Here is a 19067-nt window from a genome sequence, read left to right as displayed (position 1 = left end):
GGCCGAGGGGCATGGGTATATCATCGTTTCCGTGGATTATTTCACCAAATGGGCCGAAGCGATGCCTACATTGAATGAAGACGGTCACACAGCGGCGCAGTTTTTGTTTAATCATGTCATTACACGGTTTGGAGTCCCTCAGGCTATCGTCACGGATCACGGAAAGCATTTCCGTAATCACATGATGACGGAACTAACGACCCAACTAGGCTTGCGTCAAGATAGTTCGACGCCGTACTATCCTCAATCCAATGTCCAAGTTGAAGCCGTGAACAAAGTCTTGATCACAATGCTCCAATGCACCGTTGGTACACACAAGTCTACTTGGCACCTGATGTTGTTCCCCGCCTTGTGGGCCTACCGGACCTCTGTGAAGGACGCCACTGGTTTCACCCCTTTTTATCTAGTTTATGGACTGGAGGCCACCCTTCCTATTGAATGTGAGATTCCTTCGTTAAAGTTAGCTGTCGAGTTGCTTCCCAACACCACTCCGGTGGAGGAATGGCTTCTTTATTTAGAACGGCTAGACGAGACCCTTCGCTTAGCTTCTCTAGCTATCGAAGCACAGAAGAAGAGAGTTAAGGCTCACTTCGACAATACCATTCAACCTCGTTCCTTTGTTTAGGGACATCTAGTACTGCTCTATGATCAAGCTAAGGATAAGCTAGGGGTAGGAAAACTCGAACCCATGTGGCTAGACCCCTATATTGTGAAGAGATTTTTGCAGAAGGGGGCATATGAATTGATTGACTACGAAGGAAATCCTCTCGATAAGCCCCGTAACGGGCTTTATTTGAAAAAATACTATGCATGATTTCGTGCACCTAGTTTGTACATACGTGTGTTTTTAGCAAGTGTGTTATGTGTGTATGATTTCACGTTTTGCTTTGGTGTGTAGGCGTGTTTGCCTCTTATTGTGCTTTCTGATTCTTGTGCAGATGTCTAGTGCACCCTATGTTGGTTTCGCTGATGGTGCCTGCTGTAGCACTTGCAATTTGTCTTCTGCGGTGTGGGCGATCTATGATCCTCACAGAGAGTTGCTAGATCTTCAAGGTGTGTGCTTGGGTCGTACCACTAACAATGTTGCCGAATACAGTGCTGTAATTGAGTTATTAGCCGAAGCAGTTGATCTCGACATTCATGCATTGGTGGTGAACCTGGACTCTCAACTTGTCGTCCATCAACTCAACGGGCGATATTCCGTCAGAGACCAATGCATTCTAAGGTTGTATTTACGTGTAAGATTGTTAGAAAGGAATTTTGATTACATCACATATCAACATATTCCGAGACGATTAAACACATGAACTGATGCATTGGCAAACCATGTATTAGACAGACATTTGCGTAACAGATAAAAATTATACAAGAAGACATAGAAAACATAATAAGACCATAGGATAAGCATATGTATATATATATGTATATCGTAATGTTTGCACCGTGTGCATAAAAAACAAAATCCTTTTCCAAGCATAGTTTGCATGTGTGTTGTCATGTGTGCTTTTAAGCTTGCGTAAAAATTAAAATATGTGGGTCGTATGTTATGCAACTGATACATTAGATTACATTTGTGTTAGACATTTGCATAGCATATAAAAACATCATCACATGTAAAAGATCCATCCGAAATCGGTATATATATATCATGTGGCGCACCAAGGCACTCAAAAATAAGTGTATATGTTTAGATAAGGCATGTGTTCTCAGTACATCTGAGACGCATGTCTCTCAAAAAACATCAGTAGGAAATAAGACCTAGATGTCTACTATGGTGGGTTATGCTCTCTGTATACTACAGCCGCCCGTGCCACCCGCCTCAAAAGGCGGTGCATCCTGGGTTCTACCCCCACTGTATGGATCTGAGATGCTATGGGGACCTCCTCTATCCCCTGGTAATCTGGAATCCCCGCCAGTAAGCCCTCGAGGTTCTGTATCACAGTCTCCATCGTATCGACTCCTGGAGGAGCCAGGGCCAGGGCTCCAATGCCTTGTGCCTCTCTCCGCGCCTCTGGGGCCAGACCAAGGGGTCTCGTCGGTCCTACATCTGCATACCATAGCATTCATCGTAAAGACATGTACATGAAAAATTAAAAACATTACAAAAAATTAAAAATTAAAAAGAGATCAAGTGGCTTACCACCATCGTCCCAATGCTCTCCCGCAGGCAGTGGCATGTCTGGATCTCCACGGAAGTCTATGCCAGCATATGGCCAGTCCTCCACAAAAATAACCTGTCGATCCAGCCACTCTCGGAAATATACTCCCCATGCCACTGGTCGGATGCCACCTCCTCGTGGCATGACATGGCCCCATCGACTAGCCCTCGTCTCTCGCGAGCCTCTGGGTGGATCCACGACGATGTCCTGTAGCTGTAATGCCGGTACCCGCTCCAGCATGAGCGGGACAAAAATGGACCCATAGCCAAACTGCTTTGACTCACCACGTCGGCAGTTGCTCAGCTGTCTCTTCATACTGGTTGTTACTGTTGCTGCCCAGTTGAATATAGTGGGATTTAAACATTCGAGAGCTAATAGGAGATGGGTCTTCGAAGCCTCGTGATTGGCCAAGGAGCCCGCTGCCCGGGTCACCAAGAAGAGTATGGTTCTGTTATCACTTAGAACTATAAACATATGTATATAATCCTTTGTCCAAGTTTAATGTCAAAAAGTTGGTGTCAAATGGTTTTTGTCCTATGTTTCTTACTTAGGGTTGAAGTTTTAAAGGTGTTTGATGCAAATCATTCTCTAATCCTATCGGTCATCCTCCATCATGATTGTTAAAGCCATGTCTTGTCTTACCTATGTCACCGATCCTTTCCGTAATTCCGCAGCGCGGTCTCATTGGTCAGTTCTGCAGCATAATCATTGTTTAGCCATTTCGCAGCGCGTCAGCATCAAGCCATTTCGCAGCGCATTTTGCCAATTTATAACTAACTGCGCTACGAAATCGCGGATTCGTGCGTTTTGCAGCGTATATTCCTAAAAGGGTCAAGTCTGTTGATGAGTCATCACTTCCGTTCGTTCATGTCAGTGGACGTACTTCCCAAACACTCATTAACCATCACTCCACCAATAGATTTTTAGGCATGCACATAAATATTATTCAAATGGTTTTACCGTGCAAAGATTTTTTATGATGATCGTAGATGATGCATAAATGACCAACCTGTGTGATGAGATATTTGATTTTGCAAACGAGCCCGAGTTTTTCAAGCGAGCCCGAGTTTTTCAAGTGAGCCTGTTTTCAAGCGAGCCCGCGTTAAAAAAAATTGAATTACCATTTGAGTTGAAGCTGTTGGCCATTCTCTGTGTGAAAATTTCAAAAGCGAAATGGAGAAGAAAGAGCATAGGTCTAGAAAATGTCAGAGAACAGAGCCTGAAGGTTTGGACCTTGCATTAAGAGATGAAGGCGTGAAGAAAGCTTTCAAGGATGCTGGCTGTTGGAATTTCTGTGAGAAGCTGCAGGGTGGCCATGCTCAGGTAACAAAGGATTTAAACTTCACGGGTTTGAATTCTAAAATAGCTATGTTAGAAGTTCAAGTGTCTCCAGAGGCAATTGCTACTGTAACTGAGATTCCAAGAGGGGGACAAGAGTGGTTTAAGAACTTTAAATTTGATATGAACCCCTGCAAAGAGTTTTTAAAAGAGGCATATGTGAATGAAGATCTAACAAAAGATGTGCCTAGAAACTATGTTAAGGAGCACTATGCCCTTCTTCTCACCTGTATTCAAAAGTACTTAACCTGTGAGGGAAGATATAATAAGGTCTACTCCTATCACTTTAAGTTGCTGTTGCATTTTACGGGTAAAGCATCTATAGATATTCCATTTTACTTGTTTCGCAGTCTCAGCAAAATGTGTGACAAAGTGCAATTAAAGAAGGATGATTGTGAAACATCATTATTTCACCATGGTTTGGTTAAACTGTTAGTGCTGGATGGTCTTCAGAAAATTGGTAGAGACTGGAACTCTTTCATCTTCATGGCTGGTTTCCAGAGTAAAACAGGTCTTACTCCACAGCCGGTTAGAGAAAAAGAAGAATCAGTTGAGGAACCTACGATAGCTGAGCTTCGAAAGGAGGCAAAGGATAAAAAGAAGGCCAAGTCACAGTTGAGAAAATCAGTGAAGCCCTTGGTTATTAAAGAGCAACCTCAGCCATCATCAAAAGAAGAAGCTAAGTATAAGAAAGATGCACCTAGACCAAGTGGATCTGAAACAGTGTCAAGAGTTAGGACAAGGAGTCAAATAAGCAAAGAAAAAGGCAAAGCATTAGCTGTTGAGGAAAGCCCGATATCTAAGGCCAGCTTGAGTGATTTGCTTGAGGCCATTGAGTTTGAGCAGGTTGAACCGGTGCATGTTGAACCAATGCACATTGATTTGACTCAATCATCACCAGAAAGTACTAAAAAATCTAAAGCTTCAAAAAGACTGAGGTTTGATGAACCAGGTGAGGAATTTATCTTCAAACCAAGAAGACCTGTTACAAGAAAAGAAGTAAGGGAAGCTGAGAAATTGCCTAGAGCAGAGGAAGTTGAGAAGTTGCCCAGAACAGAGGTAGCAGAAGAATTGTCCAGAACAGAAGAGGTAGAGAGAATTAAGCAAAAAGGCAAGAATAGAACAGTCATTATTTCCCAAGGAGGTAATATTATAGCCATAAAGAACCAGTTGGAGGCAGCAAAAAATGAAATTGCTAAGGTAACAAATGCCACTAGGGAGTTTGCAGTCAGGTATGCAAATTATCGAAGAGCTGTGTTAAAAGGAAGTAAAAACCTAGTAGGTCAGGTGGATTCAGTAGCTGATGTTTATACATGGACAGTTCCAGCTCTCAAACAAGCTAAATTCATCAGAAAAATAAACATGAATCTAAGAGCTGAAAACAAAGTCCTGAGGAGGGAGGTTGCAGACTTAAAAGCACAGCTAGGTCAATTAGCTGCTCATTGATGGTGAGAAAGGTCTTGTTCTAAGTTTTGTCAAATTTTGTTTAGTTCCATTATTTTGAAGACATATAAATCTCTGACACATGTAAAGAAGGTTTAAAATTTTAAAGGTCCAAGTAGTGAAAATCTCAAGGAAAAGATAAACTGTTTAAACAGTTTCGCAATTTCGTAGCGCGCTACGAAACTGTGAAACTACTGTAGGTGCTGTTTTTAATACAGGCAAACAGTTCGACGAAATAATCAGAAATTTTCAAAGGAAACATCTGAGGGACATTTAGGAGACTGAATGAAGATAGCATAGCCATTCAAATGATGACAGGTGTACCTTTGTAAAAGTGTAATGTTTTGGTTCAAGTTCAAGTTTTTCTTGTAAAGGCACTTTATTACCGGTCATTAGGGTTTGGAAGGAGTTGCATACGAGGAGTTTTGGCTTGCACACCTGTTCATCAATGAAGCTTCCAGCACATTTGGAAATATGGTGATGCTCAACATTTTTGGGATATTAAAGAGCTGGAGACATGCTGCTACATTTTCGAAGAGGTAGTGGAAAACTGGAACCGGAAAAACAGGGGTTTTATCCTAATATTATTGAACCATCAACGCATCCAGCATCCAAAGCTAGCCTGGAACATTGAATCCTCTTCTCAGCTATCTCGACCAAACTGAAAGGAGACAGGTGTCAAGGAGCAAGAAAGAATCATTCTACGAGGAGGATAGAATTAGAGTTTTAGTTTAATTAGGACTCTTTAAAATTCCAGTTTAGCACTTATTGTATTTAATGAGTCAGTTAAATAGCAGATAGGGGTAATTAGTAGCAGTCATCGAGCTCCCCTCATGCTGGAGGAGGAAGCTCAAAGTAGTTAAAGATATGTTTCTATATATAGATGAAACTTTGATGTAATGGGGGTTGGATATTTGAGAAACAGAGTGTTATTTTGGCTGGTGTACAAACTCATTTTCAGTAATACAAGTGACTGCTTTTCTTCTCAGGATTCATACAGTGTTTCAAATGCTCAAGATATGTGGTTTTGTTTTATCCTTTATGTTTTTACAGTTGTATAGATACACAATCACTCAGAATTCACTTTGCTGCTCTGATTTCCTGTGTGTATTTATAAGCTGAGGTTTCTATGAGATGTGTTTTGAGTATTTAAACATTACATGCCCTGACTTCTATGAATGAGTAGTGTTATAATTTACTGAAGGATGATTAACTCCATAAGCCCAATGGAAGTCTTTGTAATGTCTGTCCAGCCAATATATTTGTTAAATTTACTTTGCAAGAGTTAGCCATCTCATCAATATTTAAAATCAATAACCCTTTGAGAGAGCCCTCTCAGGCTAAGGAGGCTAAGCCTTAGTCAAAAGTCTGGTTTGAAATAGTTACACAGAGTCTAACTGATCAGCAGCCTTTCAGTGCTTGATTTTGTGATAACAGGTTCGAAGGACGATGTCCTCCACCGTAGGAATAACTACCTTCCCACTCCGTGTTTTGCATGCCTGTGGGCACACCCGAGCCATCAGCATATCTAGGGTTTCACCACTGGGTCGCTGCCCCTCCAGAATGGGCATCTCACCTCGACGTGATAACCTGGTCAAAAAATAGATATCCGTATAATCGAACTCGATATCTCAGCCTCGAATCACAAACTTCCCATCAACAGGATTCCAGGCTCTGATTAGGAACTCGAGAAGATCAGGCTGTGCTTGCAGGCGCAGAGTGAGGAAGAATTTGAGCAACCCGCATGCCCGCATTGCATTACGACACCCAGAATCGGCGAATGCTGCTATATCCTCATTATCATGAGCTCACTCTTGCCAAACAAATGCCATTTTGTCCTGCATGGCCACAAAAAATCATTAGAGCCCTGACCGTTAAAATTTACACGTACAAATTGTTAAAAATTTAGTTTCGCGGTGTCAGCGCGACTGTTTTTAAAACAGTCGCGCTGATAATGGCGCCCTTTGAATTTTTCTTGGGTTAGTGCGGAAGCACACGTGTTTTCCACACTGATCTGAGGGTGGTATGTGTAAATATTATTCGATCAGCGCGGACCCGATGAGGAAATCCGCGCTGACCGAGAGCGAATTGAAGTCCAAAAAATTCGCCCAAACTAGCACTTCCCACCGTGAAAATGCGGCTAAAATGCTTCAAAATGGAGCGCAGGAGAAGGAGAACCTACCTGGAATAGATTGCAGGGTGGTTGATGTCCGCACGGGATGGAATTTGGTTCGTCAACCTCGCAGCTCCACAACATCCTCCACGGCTCAAAATGGTAACAATGGTAAAAACCTCCTTTTACCCCCTATTTATGGTAAAAATTTTATAATTAACTATCATTTTTCATAAATGTGGATTTTGTGATGTTTTTTACCATGTGCTTGGTGCCGATGTCATTTTACTATGTTTTTTATGCATGTGGTACATATTATCTCGAACAGGTTTACGCGTGCGGTGTTTCTTGTGCAGATTCTCATACCGGTGGGGTCACAACGGTCCTATACACACTTGGTCCCGCAACGTCGTCTTTAAGCTCTTTTTCGACGTAAAGCAAGAAAAGATGGCCGAGCCCCCTCTCGTCTCGTTAAAAAGAATGAGAGGCAGTCGCCTTTAAAGCTCTTTTTTCGACTGTTTAAACTAAAAAGATTGTCGGGTGTTTATCGTTTCGAACTCGTTATTGGCTCCAAAACGACGTACTTCTGACCGCTTTTCTACTTTTTCGGGTCGAATTCACTACTTACGAAAAGTACTCCTCGATCATACTGGTCGGGCGGTTCTTTTGAGCATTGTTTTATACTTTTCGGGCTCGAGAGACACAACTTTACGAAAAAGGACCCCCCTGGAGTTTTCTTTTCCGCTGTCTTTTCAGACTCTCTAAACAGGAAAAGACGCCGAGTTCTTCCTTTTTCAGACTCGTTAAAACTTAATGACATTGGACACTGTCGAAATGACGCTTTCCAAGCATATGCTATCCCCGTCAAGCTTGTCATCCAAAAATAATCGGGGTACCTGCCAGAAATGGTGGGGAAAATGGAACTGTAATAATTGTCGTGTCGACAGTATGTCGCTCTTGAACATGGCACTAGTCTGCATTCGTGTCTGGGTGGGGATTTCTCATCTTGTTTTACACTAGCCTCCGTGGGTTTGGGTTATCCTATTTGGCCTCTCATCTGCTCATTGCCTTGTCACCATGACCTCTGCTCATTTGATGTCAGATACTTCCAAATCCACTGTCGTGCCGCCAATGTGTTCAAGAGAGTTTGACCTCTGCAGAATTACAACCTCCCTATGATACCTCACACAAAATATCTTATCCTTCTCTGTCTCGTGTCGATGATGTGGGAAGCATTATGGCCCACCTTCGATCAAGGTTACTTCCTGTCGACTTCAGCTCATTATCTAGGAAGGTGACTTAGAGACTCCCTTCAGGTGCCTTAGAGCTTGCATGCCTCAATGGCAGGTTCTTCGTGTTCGACGTGAGGTTTTCATCATTGGCCTCCGATCGAATGATTCTGTGGGTGTTCGACACCAGCTCATTGATTCACACGCTGCGGATTGTACTTATAAGTACCTTGAGGACCATTTTCATCATTGGTGGTACCTCTCGCATCTGTTAATAGTTTTCATTTTTGACTGGTAATCGGACGATGTTCATGCATGTTTGACTTCAGCTCATGTATTCACATGCTTGGACTTGTACTTTGTTCAGGTCGGGATGGAGCGCAAGACCCCAGATTTTTGTCTGTTGCAATCCAGGTTGCGATTTTGTGGATTATTATTACATGACTCGTTGATGGATGGCTGCACCCATACCTGAGTCTTTTGGGATGGCTGCGACCATACCTTATTATCATCATGGTCTCTTCAACTGGGTGGCTACGTCCATACCACAGACCTTCTTCGTATGTCTTTTGGATGGCTGTGCCCATGCCTAGACTACATGTAATAGATTCTCAGAGATATCAGTTGTACATACGTACAGATTCTTCCTGGTGGTGTTCCAATTTAGCGAGTTTTGTAAAGCATTTCACCCCTCCCACTCTCTCGGGCTTCATGCTTTAGGGGGCATCTATTACACAGTAATTTGTCACAGTCTCCCTGTCAGTCTCCCTACTGTGTCATGAGTTCAAATTAATCATGCTCATGCTCTCTAATGTCGCCAAATGACCCACTTTGCCAAAGTATTTCCCATCATCGTGACTGTTATTAAAATAACCGCGCTGACTCGCGCCTCATAATACAACGAATGCGTTGCCAGCGCGGAAGCACACGTGTTTCCCGTGCTCATGAACCAGCGCATCTTCTATTCATATTGGGTCGCGCTGACATAACCTTCCCTGTTATTCAGATGTGATGTCAGCGCTCCAGTGTAGTTATACACCCGCGCTGATCTTGTTTGGGCGAGTTTGTTCTAACAGCCGACCTTCCAGATGACTCCAGACCTAGTTGTTGGCCTTGTAAATGTTGCCCTCCCTTCTCTGGCATGTCTGTTTTGTCATTTGGGCCACCTTCCTTGGAGATAAGCTCATCCTCCCACCATTCATGGAGACTCCTTCTCCTATTTAAGCCTCTACCATTGCCATGAGTAGCTAGTTTGGATAGTGTGGAATTGATAGTGCTTAGAGTGTTGCTGCTAGTAGGTAGTTGGTGTGACAAGTGTGGGATTGCTAGAGAGATTAAGGAAGGTTGTGAAGTGTTGCTTTCTTGTGTGAACTTGTGTGAGAGAGAGTTTTTGTCTTGGGAGATCTACCTCCAAGGGTGAATGCTTAAGAGACTTGCTGGCTGGACCCTCTTGAGAAGGATTCGACGTCAGAACTTTGGTTGTACTCCTCTCTGTTATTGATTAATAATAGATGACTACTATTATGGTTCCACTCTCATTTCTCTTCGTAATGGTTAATGTGAGTTATGTCCTTTCTGACTGATGTATAATTGCATTTATTAGATTTCACGCTTGTGTTTGTGTTTCTCTTTGTGTGTGCAGGTGTCTATTCACGAGTATCGTGGAGGATTGTGACCAGCCAAAGTGAAGGAGTGAGAGCGACGTCTCTTCATCAAACATTAGTGTTGGAATCCAAGTAGGTTTTCATTGCCTACCTTTTATTTGCAATTAGGAACTTGCATGGTAGCATTGACTGATTGTTGTTAGACCCATTCTGGGCTAGTAGGGATCGCCTCTATCCGTAGAGGGGATTTACCTCTCCAACAACCACAAACAATGTAGCTGAATACAGCACTATCATCAAATTACTGGATGAGGCTATTGTCCTCAATATTCATTCATTGATTGTGAATCTAGAATCCTAGCTTGTGGTTCTTCAACTTATCGGGCATTATTCCGTCAGAAACCCTCAAATTTTACAGTTGTATTTACGTGTTCACTTACTGGAAAGGAATTTTGATTATATCACATATCAACACATTCCTAGATGGTTAAATAAATTAACTAATGCATTAGTAAATAATGTATTAGACAAACATTTGCTCAATTTATAAAAATCATAAGCAAGTAATCAAGACACAATAGGTAAATACGTTAAAACATAGATGAGTATATATCATGTGTTGCACACCGTGGTGCCCAAAAAATATTTATATGTCCAAAAAATAGTGTTCAGTTACATCATGAGACACATGTCTCTCAAAATATGTGGAACCAAAAACCTAGAAGTCTACTACTACTACTCAGACCAAAAACCTATGTGGAACCAAAATATGTGGATGATTCTCTCTATAACAGACTACTACTCAGACCACTAGTCGGAGCAGTCGGTGTACCCTATTCGACACACCCGCGATGTGTCATTGGTACTATTTGGGGATCTCTTTGAATCCTCTGATTTGGGATCCCCTCAGTCAAGCCCTCTAGGTTCCAGGCTATCTCCTCCTCAGCATCTCCACCCGAAGGTGGTAAGGAAATCTCTCTGTTGGCTTGTTGGGGCCTAACCCAAGTTCAAAAGTGTTTTATCCAAACAAATCATGCACTATCGGCCCTTTCGGCAACAATTTACAGAGCGCAAACTGAAGTCTCACCCAAGGTAGTAGGGGAGGGTGTTGGAACCAGGTTTCCGCACCCTAGGGATGTCTTGATGTGAACTTGGAAGGTTCGTGAACTGACCTACGCACTCACACTTCTCTGTGCAGCTGTCCATCCTTCTCATTTATCCACTTACGAGTGTTTTATTATTAATGTGGTTATTATAGATCAGATCTAATTCTTAAGGTATTATTCCATATCACTTAAAAGTCCGCAAGTACACTCGCTCCTTCGATATCCACTATGATTCCTTGCAATCTCCCCATCAGTATGATCTTCTGCTAATTGGCCATTCATAGGATACCACTGCAATGCGGGCTTACCCATTCATTCCCATGTCTGCTTTGGCAATACATTTTCATCCAATCCCAAATCTAAAATTACCTGGTCCATTTCATATTCTCTAATTTGCGCAGTCAAACTCATTTCCCATCCTGTGCGCGAGGCATTCTTTCAAACTTTTCGAACCACACACGGTTCTCATATTCCTGTGCACCTAGTGATCAACTCATGTAGTCCTTTTACCGCCTTGCTGTCACATAGCAATTTCATGCATTTCTCTAGAAAGTTAGTGAGCATCGACAGATCCATCCTTGATTCTTGTTGATCCTTCGTACCTGAAGTGGAGGCCTCCGCGAAGCTTTTCTTAGCTTCCATGAATGCCTTCTTTTTTTCTCTCTAGACCAAATTCCAATTACTTTACAAGATCCTTACGCACCCACGTGCTCTCTTCAGGCTACTTCCCTTTTTCATCCCCTGTCATGAGACCACTCCTAAGCATCATGTTTACAGTTGGCTATTCGTCGCACGAATCAGATCTCATCATCTAAACGTTCTGGGTTGAAGGAGGCTGGAGTACCCCCTTGTTGTGCAGCTTGGTTATCAATGTAGGGAATTCTTCAGTCTCATGATCAAACTGGCTACAATATAAACACAATATTCTCATTGGATTCATACAATCACGAGCATAGTTCCCAAGCCCTCCGTAATTGTAACAAATCAATTGCCCGTGACCTCTCCTTGGTCCCATTCCTCCTCATCCTCTTTTGTGCCCTTGAAATCCTATGTGGGCCATTGCTACATTCAGATCAAGACCTCGCATTTCGGTCTGCATTCTATATGCAGGGGTCTAGTCCATCATTAATTCATAACTTTTGCAAGTGCACTCATCATGCCCTACTGACCTGCAGAAATTATAGAACAACTGTTGTGACATCTGTGTGTACTTTTGTAATATGTGACAATTGTCTGTATTGTGTTTTCCCCCTATTTGACAGATTGCGCACCACAATGCAGGTTCCACACTGGGCCCTGCTTACACTTTCGGTCTCAGTGGCATAGGCCATCCTACCGCCATATAATTCGCGAACACTGGAAAATGATCCTTATCATGCCCCTGACCTTTACATTTTATGCACCAAACCTCCTTGCGCACCTCTGGTCACGCTGTCCTATCTTGCTTCAAGCTTTTCATTTCTAAACATAAATTTTGCAATTGCGCATGTATCTGCTAGACTCCCAACCCTGGATCCTAGATAGGGGTCTCACGCAATTTCATTGCCATTTCCAACACCTCAGCCTATGTGGAGAGTTTCTGTTGTGATAGAGCTCTCCTCAAATGTGGTGATAATGATGCTACAAACCGTGCACGGTGCTACGCATTAGTCAACATCATGTTAGTTTCATGAATCATGTTTTTTAGTATTTGATCCAAATCCCAAGGGGTATTGCCCAGGAGCATCTCGATTTCCTTAAATCTAATAATCAAATGTGTCTCTGATTTTGGCCTGCTAAATTCCCTAATTAGCATGGCTTGAATCTCTGTGATTCCTGCATTTGGATGGTCATTCGAATGTTTAGTATACCATGTCAGTGTGTGGTCCTGTAGCACACTTACCAGAGTCTCCTTCTTTATATTGTCGTCGACCACACCGTGCGCTTCCCATACTACCCTTACAATGAACCAAAACTAGTCCAAGTCTTCATTTCCTGCTCCTTTAAACACTAGAAGTTTGATCATGCTCACCATACTGAACTGTGAAGGTGGTGGAGGTGGGGTAGGTGGAGATTGAAGTGAAACCGATGACATGGGTGGCAGTGTGGGTGGAGGTGGTAGTCACAAGATTTGTTGTCTTATCAAACTAACCGCACTTCTCAGAGAAACTGTCGTGATCTCTTCCTCGCCTTCGCATCGTGGTGAAATCAACATGTTATTCTCTATCCCTGCACTACCTTTGTTTCTATAGGGTCTTCCACTTCACATAGTCCCAAACATCAATTTATTTGCATAACCTGCTTTTCACACAATAACATTTTAATCCAAGTATTCAAAGACTTTATGTACTTACCTTGTGGTCCCTTAAGGAAGCATCACTCTGCCTCAGTATAGCTGATGGTTGTGTCTACCACGAACTTAGTGATGAACCCTCCTATAATTTGGTTAAGCTAGTGGTCTACAGCGTGCATGATCATGTCTTCTGAGGCTTCTAATCTGTGCACTAGTTCTAGAGTCCACGCGATCATTTTATCAAGCCATCCTTGATTGTCTGCTAAATTTGTGATCCACTCATATAACTTAGATGGGAAGGAAGTAAAAAAGATTTCATGGATCTCTATATAAAGGTAGCACTCCAGCCACTATTCTTTGGATACTTGTAGATTTCTAATTTCCTATGTCACGAACTCGTGAATTTTCTTATCCAACCATTCTTCAATTTCATTCTTTGTTGGATTCCAACGTTCTGACATCAAAAACCCCTTAGGTAGATCCTGGTCCTGGCAACAAAACCATTTTTTGGCTTGTTAGGGCCTGACCTAGGTTTAGAGGTGAATTAGCCGAACAAATCTCAAAACTACTGGCCCTTTCGGCAATAACCCATGGTGCGCAGACTGAGGTCTCACCCGAGGTAGTATGGGAGGGTCTTGGAACCATGTTTCCACACCCTAGGGATGTCTATATGAAATTTTGGAAGGTTTGTGGCCCGAACCAGTGCACTCGTGCTGCTCTGCACAGTTGTCTGTTCTTCACAACCTGTGACACTGCCTTTGCGTAGCTCAGTAAGGAATGCGAAGAAAGTACTATCCTAGTCCTTTGAATCTACTACACTATTATTATAGTCCTTAATTTATTGGTGTGTACCTAGTATTATTATTTATCGTTCAACATTTAGATAAATGCATGTAATCATAAACTGTATAAATGCATGAACATAAAAGGAAACAAAGATGCATAGTATTTCAGAATCAAACTTATATTTATTACTGCTCTTCTTCAATTACAATTCCGACTCCCCCCTGCGCACTCATCTACAGGGGTCCGTGCACTCAGCTGCAGACTCTACTAGTCCTATGCGCACTTAGCTATAAAGCATCTTCCTGCTCCTACAACCCAAGAATCAGACTTACAGACTCAAAGCTATTATTGACTCATCATGCTTCACTCCTATTAAGATACTTTACAATTTATAGCCTCGCTCTATTTATACAATCCCATGGTCTATGAACCATAGGTAGGCTGACATTACAATATATTAATTTACAATACTTAGGGTGGACTACTCTGTGACTCAACCCTATTCTCCACGCTCCGCACAATTCGCGGATTCTTTAAAATACATTTTGACCCCAGAATCGGGCTTTTAGCCCCAAAAACATGTTGTGGGGATCTGCTGCCCAATAGAGGGCACCTGTGTAAACTCATTAGGTCATTCGTTTGAGGGTGCGCATGTAAACACGTTTGGTCGGTCATTCTGTGTGAGGGCCCATGTCAAAAATGCTAATTTGTGACCAGGGCTAGGCCTTATGCATATTCGTATGGCCTGTTGGCCCAACTCTCCCTTGTGCCTTCATTTTGGTCGGGTGTTGGCACCCATGTAAACTTGTCCAGGTGATTTAGGTCGTGTCGTGTGAGGGTGCCCATGTAAACTTGTTTGGTTGGGTCGGGTGGGGTCAGGTCGTGTGCGGGTGGCAGTGTAAATTCGTTCGGGTGGGTTGAGTTGTGTCGTGTGAGAGTGCCCATGTAAACTCGTTCGGTCGGGTCATTTGAGGGTGCTCATGTAAACTTGATTGGTCAAGTTGTTCTGTGTGAGGGTGCGCCCAGGCACATGTGCCGTATCAAAAATGCTAAGTTGTGATCGGGGGTGGGCCTTGTGCACGTTTGTTCTGCCCATTTTCACATCTCTCCCTTGTGCCTTCATTTCAGTACGGTGTGGTTGCACATGTAAACTTGTTCGGTGGGTCAGGCCAGGTCCAGTTGTGTGAGGGCGCCCATGAAAAATCATTTAGTTGAGTCGAGTCATGTCGTGTGAGGGTGCCCATGTAAACTGATTCATGTGGGTCTCACAAGGTTTTCTTTTTGTGTGAAAATTGGGTTGGTAATTGATATGTTTGTTCAAGTCTCCCTCCCCACTCGGTAGCACATGAGTGGTAATGTTGGCCATGCTCGTCTTGGTCCCTCAATCAGCCTTTTGTTTGAAAGTTGGGTTGGTAATTGAGTTGTTTTTTCATGTTTTCATGAAGAATGGCCTTGGGTCATTTATAGGGTGGCCAATTTTCATCTTCTCTCCATCCTCGCTCGGTAGCACATGAGTGGTAATGTAGGTCATGCTCATCCTAGGAGGCACATGTGAACAATTTCCCTTCTGCTCTTTAAGTTCTTGGAGTTGTATGGGTTGTTGTAGTGCAGCTCCCTAGTTCATCCTGGTCCCTCGTGCCCTTTCAAATGATAAAAGTGGTAGGTTTTCTTTTCGTTTGAAAGGAAGGTTGGTAATTGATTTGATTTTCCAAGTTTGCCTGAAGAATGACCCTAGGTCATTTGTAGGGTGACCAATTTTCATCTTCTCTCCATCACCACTCCTTAGCACATGAGCGAATAATGTTATCCATGCTTATCCTGAGAGGCATTTATGAACAATTCCCCTTCTTCTCTCTAAGTTCTTGGAGTTGTATGGGTTGTTTTTTTGTGGCTCCCTAGCTCGTCCTAGTCCCTTCTGCCCATCCAAATGATACAAGTGATAGGTTTTCTTTTCATGTGAAAGGTGGCTTGGTAATTCAGTTTTTTTCTCAAGTTTACCTAAATAATGGCCTTAGGTCATTTGTAGGGTGGCTTTTTTCATCTTCTCCCATCCCAACTCAGTAATGCATGAGCGGTAATGTTGGCCATGCTCATCCCAGGAGGCATATGTGAACAATTCCCCTTCTACTCTCTAAGTTCTTGGAGTTGTATGGGTTGTTGTGGTGTGGCTCCTTGGCTTGTCTTGGTCCCTTGTGCCCATCCAAATGAAAGGTGGGGTTGGTAATTGAGTTGTTTCTTGGTTTGCAAGAACAGTGCCTGTTGGAGAGGTAAATCCCCTCTACGGATAGAGGCGATCCCTACTAGCGCAAAACGGGTCTAGCAATAATCAGTCAATGCTACTATGCAAGTTCCTAATTGCAAGTAAAAGTTAGGCAATGGACACCTACTTGGATTCCAACGCTATTGTTTGATGAAGAGATGCCGCTCTCGCTCCTTCGCTCTGGCCGGTCACGATCTTCCATGATCTCCGTGAATAGATACCTGCACACACGAAGAGGAAAACAAACACAAGCGTGAAATCTAATAAAATCAATTATACATCAGTCAGAAAGGATGTAATTCACATTAACCATTACAAAGACAAATGAGAATGGAACCATAATAGTAGTCATCTATTATTAATCAATAACAGAGAAGAGTACAACCAAATGTTCTGACGTCGAATCCTTCTCAAGAGGGTCCAGCCAACAAGTCTCTTAAGCACTCACCCTTAGAGATGGATCTCCCAAGACAAGAACTCTCTCTCACACAAGCAACACTCCACAACCTTCCTTAAGCTATCTAGAAATTCCACACTTATCACACCAACTCCTTATTAGCAACAATCTGAGCACTATAAACTCCACACAATCCAAACTAGCTGCTCATGGCAATGGTAGAGGTATAAATAGGAGAAGGAGTCTCCATGAAAGGTGGGAGGATGAGCTTATCTCCAAGGAAGGTGGCTCAAATGACGAACAGACATGCCAGAGAAGGTAGGGCGACATTTGCAAGGCTAACAACCAGGTCTGGAGTCATCTGGAAGGCTGACTGTTAGAACAAACTCGCCCAAACAGGATCAGCGCGAGTGCATAACTGGACTGGAGCGCTGACATCGCAAAGTAATAATAGACAGGCCCATGTCAGCGCGACTTAATACAAACAGAGACTGCGCTGGCTCATGAAATTCGACCAGCGCGGAAAACTCGTGTGCTTCCGCGCTGGCAGCGCATGTGATCTGTTATGAAGCGCCAGTCAGCGCGGTTATTTTAATAACAGTCGCGCTGATGATGAAAACTTTGGCAAAGTGGGTCATTTGGCCAGTTTAGAGAGCATGAGCTTGATTATTTTGAACTCCTGACACAGTAGGGTGACTGACAGGGAGACAGTGAGAAATTACTGTGTAACAGATGCCCCCTAAAGCATGAAGACCGAGAGAGTGGGAGGGGTGAAATGCTTTACAAAACTCGCTGAACTGGAACACCACCAGGAAGGACCGAATATCTCTGATAATCAAGTACATGCAGTCTAGGCATGGGCGCAGCCATCCAAAAGACATGCGAAGAAGGTCTGTGGAATGGACGCAGCCACCCAGCTAAAGAGACCATAGTAATGATAAGGTATGGTCGCAGCCATCCATGAAGACTCAGGTATGGGCGCAGCCATCCATCAATGAGTCATGTAATGATCATGATCATCCACAAAATCGCAGCCTGGATCATAACAGACAAAGATCCAGGGTCTTGCGCTCCGTCCCAACCCGAACAAAGTACAAGTCCAAGCATGTGAATACATGAGCTGAAGTCGAACATGCATGAACATCATCTGATTACCAGTCAATGATGAAAACTGTTAACAGACGCGAGAGGTACCACCAATAATGACAATGGTCCTCAAGGTACTATAGGTACAATCCGCGGCGTGTGAATCAATGAGCTGGTGTCGAACACCCGCAGAATCATCCGATCGGAGGCCAATGATGAAAACCTCGCGTCGAACACGAAGAACCTGCCATTGAGGCATGCAGGCTCTAAGGCACCTGAAGGGAGTCTCTAAGTCACCTTCCTGGATAATGAGCTGAAGTCGACAGGAAGTGACCTTGATCGAAGGTGGGCCATAATGTTTCCCACATCATCGACACGAGACAGAGATAAAATGTTTTGTGTGAGACATCAGAGGAGGTTGCACTGTTGCAGAGGTCAACTTCTCTTGAACATATCGGCGGCACGACAGTGGATTTGGCAGTATCTGACATCAAATGAGCAGAGGGCATGGTGACAAGGCAATGAGCAAATGAGAGGCCAAATAGGATAACCCGAACCCACGGAGGCTAGTGTGAAACAAGATGAGAAATCCCCACCCGACACGAATGCAGACCAGTGCCATGTTCAAGAGCGACATACTGCTGACACAACAATTATTACAGTTCCATTTTCCCCACCATTTCTGGTGGGTACCCCGATTATTTTTGGATGACAAGCTTGACAGGGATAGCATATGCTTGGAGAGTGTCATTTCGACAATGCCCAATGTCATTAAGTTTTAATGAGTCTGACAAAGGAAAAACTCGGCGTATTTTCTTGTTTAGAGAGTCTGAAAAGACAGCGGAAAAGAAAACTCCAGGGGGGTCCTTTTTCGTAGAGTTATGTCTCTCGAGCCCGAAAAAGTATAAAACAATGCTCGAAAGAACCGCCCGACCAGTATGATCGAGGAGTACTTTTCGTAAATAGTGACTCCGACCCGAAAAAGTAAAAAAGCAGTCAGAAGTACGTCGTTTTGGAGCCAATAACGAGTGCGAAACGACAAACACCCGGCAATATTTTTAAGTTAAACGGTCGAAAAAAGAGCTTTAAAAGCGACCGCCCCTGATCCTTTTAATGAGCCGAGAGGAGGGCTCGGCCATCTTTTTCTTTCTTTATGTCGAAAAAGAGCTTAAAAACGACGTTGCGAGACCAAGTGTGTACAGGGCTATTATGACTCCACCGAGACGGAAATCTGCGCAAGAACACTACCCACGTAAAACTTGTTCGACATGTTA

The sequence above is a fragment of the Pinus tabuliformis genome, chromosome 8, assembly GCF_031772625.1.
Source record: "Pinus tabuliformis cultivar Carrire ecotype Pingquan chromosome 8, CPIR1, whole genome shotgun sequence".
NCBI lineage: Eukaryota > Viridiplantae > Streptophyta > Pinopsida > Pinales > Pinaceae > Pinus > Pinus tabuliformis.
This window is presented reverse-complemented; position numbering follows the sequence as displayed.